Here is an 8,663-nt window from a genome sequence, read left to right as displayed (position 1 = left end):
AATTAGATGCTCTTTTTGTAAATATTTTCAAAAGGCATCTAGAATAGATGTTTTTAATTTAATAAATAAGATGATAATCATTAATCTATAATTATATCCATTATAATATATATATTAATTATTATCAACTTTTCATAGAATTAGGATTAGTTTAAATTTGATCATATTTTATTTAATAAGTATTTATCTTCAATAAATTAATAGCAAATAATAATTTAATATGCATTATATAAATTATTAATTATTTTTAACTCTATGTAGAATTAGAACTTAGAATATTTTAAGTATTAAATTGTTCTAAGAATTATAATTAAACTCCTACTCCTCTCACTATAAATTTCACCCATCTTTTCCATTTTTTTCGCTAGTCCCTCAATCAATCCTAGCATTCAAAACCCACCAAATCACCTAGTGTCGCAGCTCCCAACTCCCTAGCCACAACCCTACCCGATAGCCCCCTCTAGCCAGTAGCTCACGCTGCTACTCCCGCTCGTGCCAAACTAACTCTCACTCACCTACTCCCACGCACTAATGCACTAGCCCTGTTGTTCGTCCAATAGTGCATCCAGTTGCCTGCTTGCTGCCCATCCGCCCAGCACACGCATATCCTACTACTCCTTAACGTGCCACTGTCACCTTGCTACTCGCACCACACCATCAAAACACCCTACAAACATCCCTAAACCGGCCTCTTTAAATTTATTTTCTTTGAGTTCTTAACTTTTATAAAAAGGTGGTAAGACAAAATTTTCTCCTCAATTTTAATTTTATTTAATTAATTAATTTTTCAATTTAGTGAATTATTAATATTTTATATTGATTAAATTTTTGAGAAAACATTTGTTTTCATCTTATGTTCAGGTTAATCATGCCTCACAAGAGAACTCGTGTTTTTGCTCAAATTGATTAATCACATAATAAATTCCATTGTGAGGAAGCCAAAGCGAGGTACAAAAGCATTTTTAAGAATCAACAGATGCAACTAGAGAAGGGCTTTACACTGAAAGAAAGTAATTATATTGATTTCATGGCGCGCATTCGCCAAGTTATTGAAGCTCTCAATTGGGAGTTGTTTTGTGAGAAAAGACCTAGTTTAGATGAGGAGTTAGTTGGTGAATTTTATGTGAATTTGATCTCAAGCGAATTGACAGAAGTTTATATTCGTGGAATTAAGGTACCAATAACATCAAACGCTATTAATGAATTCTTTGAACTACCTGATTTTGAAAAGGACGGATATTCTTCCTTGATGAGCAATATTGAGTCTGAAAATCTGCAAGAAATTCTCGATGAACTTATAGTTCCAGGTTCTAAGTGGACTGTGTCAATGTGACACCCTTAATCTGACCCTAGTCGAAAAGTGGTTTCGGGACCACGAAACCGAGTTTTATAAATAATTGAAAGTTATATTCTATGTTCATGAGGTGAGTAAATGCATGTGTAAAAATTTCAAGCATTAATTTTGCCATTTGTATGTGAAATTTTGAAACGGGACTTATGTGAAACATTGGTAAAATAGGTTAGGTAAATATATAAAGTGATCTAATAGAGCATGTATTCAAAAATGTGGACTTGCATGCCAATTAGACCATTTTTGAATGTAAATGGCCGGCCAACACATGCATGTAACAATGTGTTCTCTTGTCTCCATTTTTAATTGGTGGGAATTATGTATAATAAAGACATAAATAAACATTTTATTATAAAATGATTTTTATATATTGAAATAATAAATTTATATTAGTAGTGGTGATAAAAAAAAGTTCCATCATCTTTTTTTTCATCTTGCCGAAACCATAAGGAAAAGAAAAAGAAAAATGGAAGAAAGAACACCTAAGGCATTCGGCCATCTTGTGTTGGGTATTAAGGTATGATTTCATATGTTTTTCTTTGGAATTTGAGAAATTTAAATTGGTTTTAAAGCTCCTAAAATGACCCATGTATGTGATTTTGTGTTTGTGATGCATGAAGCATTCGATCATGAGCTCAATGGGTTACATTGTGTATGTTTTGATAATTTGTAAGGAGAAATGTTTCTAATTGAGTATAAACAAACTAAATTACTATATGTGGCTCAAATGAGCTTGAGTAGTCGGCTAATGAAGTTAGTTGAGTTATAATACTTGCTTAATAATGAAAAGAACATGAGCTTAATGGTCAAATAGCATTCGGCTTTGGACTAAGTTAAATTAGTTAGGAAATGAGTTCCAAGATAGTGAATTATGTGTTAAAAGGGGGATTTAGGTTGTATATACGTGTTTAGATTGAAAACAAGAGGCTATGTTAGCTAATTGAGGGATTCGGCCATAGTATTATAGTGAATAATAATTTGAACAAGGGTTTTAATTGTATGATAGGTTTTCGGATATGGTTGATTGGATAATAAATTGGTGTGGATGTTTTGAATGAGATATGTACAATTATAAGTTAAATTTAAGGTTTGTTAAATTTGTCCTTATCATTGCCGAATGAGTTCAATGGCTAAAGAAAATTGTTAAGTGCTTAGTTAATGTGCATTCGGTCATTTAGGATGAGTATACATTTGATAATGTTTTGATACTTTGAAATGGAATTTAATTATTAAATGAGTTATAAGCTTGTTGAATTTTGAGATGTAATAGGGAGCAAATTTGACATGAGCATATTTTGTTAATGACATATTGATAAATGTTGAGTTACGATACCATGATATTAAGCTTAAAGGCATTCGATCATGAGATGGATTAAGGTGAACTAAATGATATTCGGCAATGGTACTTTTTACATGAGGAATTAGGTGTTAATTGTATTAAATAAGGTTGAGGTAATTGCCGAATGTGTTTATAATTAAGTAAGGTTAATAATAGAGCAAGGAGTGGCTAGTAGAATCTAGTTAGTCTTCTTGTTATATTCAGCCATGAGTTTGTATAATTGGTTTGTAATAGATTCAATTTTTTTATTCAAGCTCAAGAGCTTAGGGAGTCTAATTCGGATAAGAGAAAAAGCTACCTAACCGAATAGTCAATCTGTAATCGTTCGGCAATTTCCGAGGTAAGTTCTTAAGTAATTGAGTTTGATTCCTTTGTAAGTTTTAAGTTTTAAAACGGGATGAGTATGAATTATGTATATACGTTAAGGTCAATGACTTTTCTAAATGACGGCATATATGATATTATGTTTTAAATATGTGAATGAGAACTTTACAGAGTAAATTGTATAAATCTGCTAGGGACAGCAGCAGTAGCGTGTTTTGGAAAAATTACCATAAATTGTGGGAGTTGAGTTAAAGGCTGAATAAATTATGTAATTAAATCTTGATGCGTCTAGTTTCGTATAAAAGAAATCGTGTAAGTAAAGGGGTTGCCGATAATGAGATTTTCAAAGTTGTGTGAGACAGAGTCAGAATGGCTTCGAAATCCCCTGTTCAGTATTTGGAAAATCATTATAAATCATACAAAAATGAATATAAGATAAAATTATATTCTTAGACTCTTTAATGAGTCTAGTTTCAAACAAAATAAACAAAAACATATTTTGAATTCGGTACAATGAGAAATTAAATTCTTAGTGAAGAGTAGTCAGAGTAGTCAAGCAGTAAAATAGGGGAAATTTTAAGAAAAATCTGGTATTGATTGGCCAAACCAAAAATTCTGAAACTTTTGTGGATAGAGGATATATGAGTCTATTTTCATGGAAAATTAACGGCACATAATTTGGAATTTCGTAGCCCCAGTTACAAATAATTTAACGACTGTTGCTTAGGAAAACAGCTTGTAGAGAATTTGTGGTTATGTTGTAAACATGGATAAAACTTGTTTTAGTTGCTCATAAGCTATTGATTAAACCCATACGTGAATTCTAAATTGTGATATTGTAAAATGATATATGAGTGTTAGATGGATCTTTGATATTAAAATTTGTGAAATTGTAAGTTTATAAGTATTCGAATATGAAATGATAGTATGGCATGAAATTGAATTATTCATTGGAAAATGATAGATGTAGATTCAGCCAAGACAAAGTGTATACATGAAAGTATATGTGGTATGTGAAGTATATTTGGATAATTGTGATGTGAATACATGAAAATTTATATTTTGATTTAGGATTTTATGAGATGAATGTGAATGTGTATATATGAGATAAGGCCTAATGGCGAATGTGATGAATGTGAACATGCATATGTGTGATAAGGCCGAATGGCCAATTTGATGAATGTGAACATGCATATATGTGATAAGGCCGAATGGCCAATGTGATGAATGTGAACATGCATATGTGTGATAAGGCCGAATGGCCAATGTGATGAATGTGAACATGCATATGTGTGATAAGGTAGAATGGCTAATGTGATAAACGTGGAAGTGTATATATGTGGCGAAGCCGAATGGCTAATGTGAGATATGTATGAGATGTGTATATATATATATTGTGGCCAAATGACAGACGGCGGAAGGTGTGTTTTATTAGATATTTGATGAGGTAAATGAATTACAGATATGATAGTCGATGTGAATGTTGTAACATGTGAATAAATATGCATGAAACTCTATGATGTAAACCCGGGATTAAAGACCAGATGACCATATGTGGTGACTATGTTTGGGTTAAGACCCGCTGACTTTGTGTGGAGATTTCATCTAAGCTAAAGGTCTCGCCGATAATCCGAGTAGAGTTTAAAGCTATAAGACTTTGCAATAAGAATTGCTTATAAATATATTCAATACGAAAGGTTGAACAGGTATGTACTCCAAGTTTATATGTGAGCTTGATTTGAACTAAATCATAAGGTAGTTATGTGATGCATACGTGAGCAATCTATGAGACTATTCCTATGATTATGTGACATCGGATCAGTGTGAGGGGTTATGTGAAATTATACAATATATCTATGTCACATGAGCTCACTTTTATGTGAAAGTTTATCTGCCTATTATATATGATGAGATGTGCATATTTGGTAAAGGGATGGTATGCCCGAAGGAAGAGTGAAATAAAAATACGAACAACTATGTTAAAATTTGATTGTTATCTGTTGACACTGCTTAAAACTTACTAAGCATTGTAATGCTTACTCCGTTTACTTTGTTTCCTCTGTTTTATAGATCTCATTTGGAAGCTACAGGCTCGGGGATCGTCAGCAACTAGTCACACTATCACTATCCACTGCTTGTTACTATTATGTTTTGAATTATTTTATGGCATGTAAAGAATAGACCAATGGCCGAAGAATATTTTGGTTAATGTATATAAGCCATGCGAAAATGGCATCTTTTGAATGTGTACTTATAGAAGTTTAAATTGTATCCCTGACTGTCTTTAGTATTTACCTAAAGGAATGTTCTTTATTAAAAAAAATATTCAAAATTTTTACTGTTCTGATATGAGTTTCAAGTCTGGTAATGCCCCTTTACCTATTCCGGCGACGGATACGGGATAGAGGTGTTACAGTCAAAGCAAGGAATTCACACTTGTCGCAGAGAATATTTGACACCACTAGCGAAGGTATGGTTTTATTTCATTTGATTCAGCCTTATGCCTATTTCACATGAGACTACAATTTCATTAGAGCGAATGGTCTTATTGTACTCGATTTTAACTGGAAATACCATTGATGTGGGAAAAATCATCCTCAGAGAAATGCAGAATTCTGCCGCTAAACGTTCTAGCCCAGCTTACTTCCCCTTTACAATAACCATTTTGTGCTTGAAAGCTAAAATTTTTGCAATCGTAAAGAAGACAGGGTATAGCCAGGGTACCATTACAGATTGGGACCTTTACCGGATAGCCGGAGACTCTATTCAATAGCAACGAGTTGAAGAAAGCAAGGATCCCGAAGAAGAAGAAGCAGATCCCACAGAGATTGAACAGATACAATAAGCTGAAATTCCTAATAAGGTAGAACCAATGGAACCAGGAACCGAATCAGACGTTGCAACTTCAATGTTTAAGACTCAGTTGCCTTGCCCAGATCTTTGAGATGAGCAGTCAAATTTGATGGACATAATGCAACATATGCAGTGGCTGCAACAAGCTTACTGGAGATATTCAAAAACACGGGATCACTCAATAAGAAGTGCTTTTATGAAAATGTACAATGACCCGTTTATTTTTATGCCTGAATTTCCAGATTTCATATTTGAACCATGGAGTCCACAATCGAAGAGGAAGCGAAGTGATTCATGCAAAAATAAAGAAAATGGAGCAAAGAATGAATCAAATTTGAAAGGATCTGCAAATAAATAAAAAGGGGGGATCTTGACTTTATTTTATTTATGTTATTAGGTTATTTAATATTTTAGGATTAGGTTTTATTTTCGCATAATAAAACAGAAGGTGGAATTCATAAATAAAAAATGAACAAGTCGTAAAGTGTAAAGTGTGGAAATATATATATATGTTTAGGATTGGATCTAGAGAGAGCTTGGTACTTGAGCTTTTCTAGAATCCTACCTGGTGTATAGTATTTATTAACTTTTAAACAATGATGACATTGTTCATATTAAGTAGGGGGACCGAAAAATTGAATTTATTTCCACTCAGAATAATTTTTCTTTCAGTTATGATTTGGTTATATTTTGTTCAAAAATTTGAAATTTTGTTAAGTATGCTAAACTTCAGTATGAATAAAGTTCAATTATTTCAATAATTGTTATGTTAACTAAAATATGACATAAATGTATTTTTAATAAAGCATGCAAATCATACCATAAAATTTTTAGTTCCTTAGGCATGCATGAAAGTTTAAGTCTCTAAAATTGACTTAGTAGTTTCTTGAGGCGAAATCCTAGGAAGCATGGGAAATTGAAAATGATTTAGGCAACTTTTGTTTGGGTCATTTGAGCCTTTCAAGCCAACCATGATGAATTTTACCTCTTGAAACCCAACTTTGAGACTATATGGCCTAATTTGAACCCTTGCACTATTTAGCCATCACTTTTCTCGTAATTATCTTTAAATTGTCCCAAACACTAAACTCAATACTATTTAGAATGTTCCTTGAAAATAAGTATGGGGGAGTTGAAAAGAAGTATCAAATGCTAAAGAAATTGTAGTATATACAGTAAAATGCTCATGTAAAAAAAGAGCATATGTACTTGAAAGAAACTAGATGTACAAAAGAGCATGTGAAAGCAAAGTAAGTTGGTGTATTGAAGATAATTATTCCGAAGATCCGATTGAAGCTGAGTTTAGGGTTTTTAGCCTAAATTTACCTATCTTTTTCCCACCCCTAACCTAGCCATGTTACAACCTTTTTAAAGACCTATTGATTCAAGTTTCTATGCGACCTACATTAGTGGAGGGAAATTGCTATGTTCAATATATAAAGGCGTAAGTTAAACTTAATGATTGCAACTTTCTTGAATAAGGGAATAAAATCAAATTGATAGGAATTTAGCATGTCTTTATTGAGAAAGCACTTAGTTTATTTTTGCTATCATAATAATAATTGAGATTAATTTGAATGATATGTACACATAAGTAGCATAAGTATCAAATTCCTTGTTTTTGAGCATAAGTATACTTAAATCATGATTTTTGGGAAGAATGTTGTTCTGAAGAAAGTTTTTGAAGGTGTTTTCGAGAAATTATTCGGGACGAGCAATGAATTAAGTTTGGGGGTGTGGAAACACGAAAATATACACACTTTTTCATTCCCTTTTTAACTCAAATTCATGCAGTTTCGGTAAAATTATTGTCAAAAAATATTTAATTATTATAAGATAATTAAATTGTACTTAAATAATTAACATGTTTAATTTTACTGAATTTTATAATAAATTTTGATTAATTTTGATCATTTTCGAGAGATTCGAACAAAGGGCAAAAATGGCTCGGTAGACACTACTAGAAGCACAAAACTGAGAAGCAATTTTGAAGCATCAATGCGAATTAATTTTTCAACCTAAGATGGTCCAAATTATGTGTATTAATTCATAATATAATTAATTTTAATTTTAATTCAATTTAAGTTGGGTTAAATAAATTATTATTAATTAATTATGAAAAGTGGCCCAGTTGAGCTAAACCGAGAAAACTGATCCAACTGAGCACTGGACAAGCCAAAACTGTCCCATATGCTAACCCAATCAGCTTGTTTGGCTGATTATTTAACTTTCAAAAATGGCCCTCGAAGACTCTTTCAAATTGCATTCAAACCCCTTCACTATATGTACCTTTCTAGCTTTGCCCCTACCTTAAAATAGCAAGTTTGAAGAAAGCGGACATGGGGGGACTCTATGGCTGCTGATTTTTCCTAATTTTAGTAGCTCTCTCAACCTATAAATACCCCATTGGCTGCTCACTTCATAAACATCTCAACTCTTCTCATCTCTTCATTCCCCTTTCATTATTCTTTATTCCCTTGCCAATTTCATCTCTTGAAAAAGAGTCAAATATCCACCATTTGGAGCAGCATTCAATTGTTTGTGGAGGCCTCATTTCAACAAGAAAAAGCAGGGAAGGAGGAGCGGAGCAAACTAGTCAAGCCTCGAAGGATCACCTAATTTGATTCTTGTTCCCTATATTTTTAATTTTGTTGTTTTGATGAACATGTCTATGAATATTTGTGATGTTGATATGTTTAATTGAATTAATATGGCTTAAATTTAATTCATGTTAGATTGATTTCATTTCGTCTACTTAATTTGTTAAAATTGTGTTTGTGTTGTTATAGGCCTCGG

Source organism: Gossypium hirsutum, chromosome A01 (genome assembly GCF_007990345.1).
Source record: "Gossypium hirsutum isolate 1008001.06 chromosome A01, Gossypium_hirsutum_v2.1, whole genome shotgun sequence".
NCBI lineage: Eukaryota > Viridiplantae > Streptophyta > Magnoliopsida > Malvales > Malvaceae > Gossypium > Gossypium hirsutum.
The sequence above is the reverse complement of the archived record's forward strand: the minus strand, read 5'-3'. Positions refer to the sequence as shown.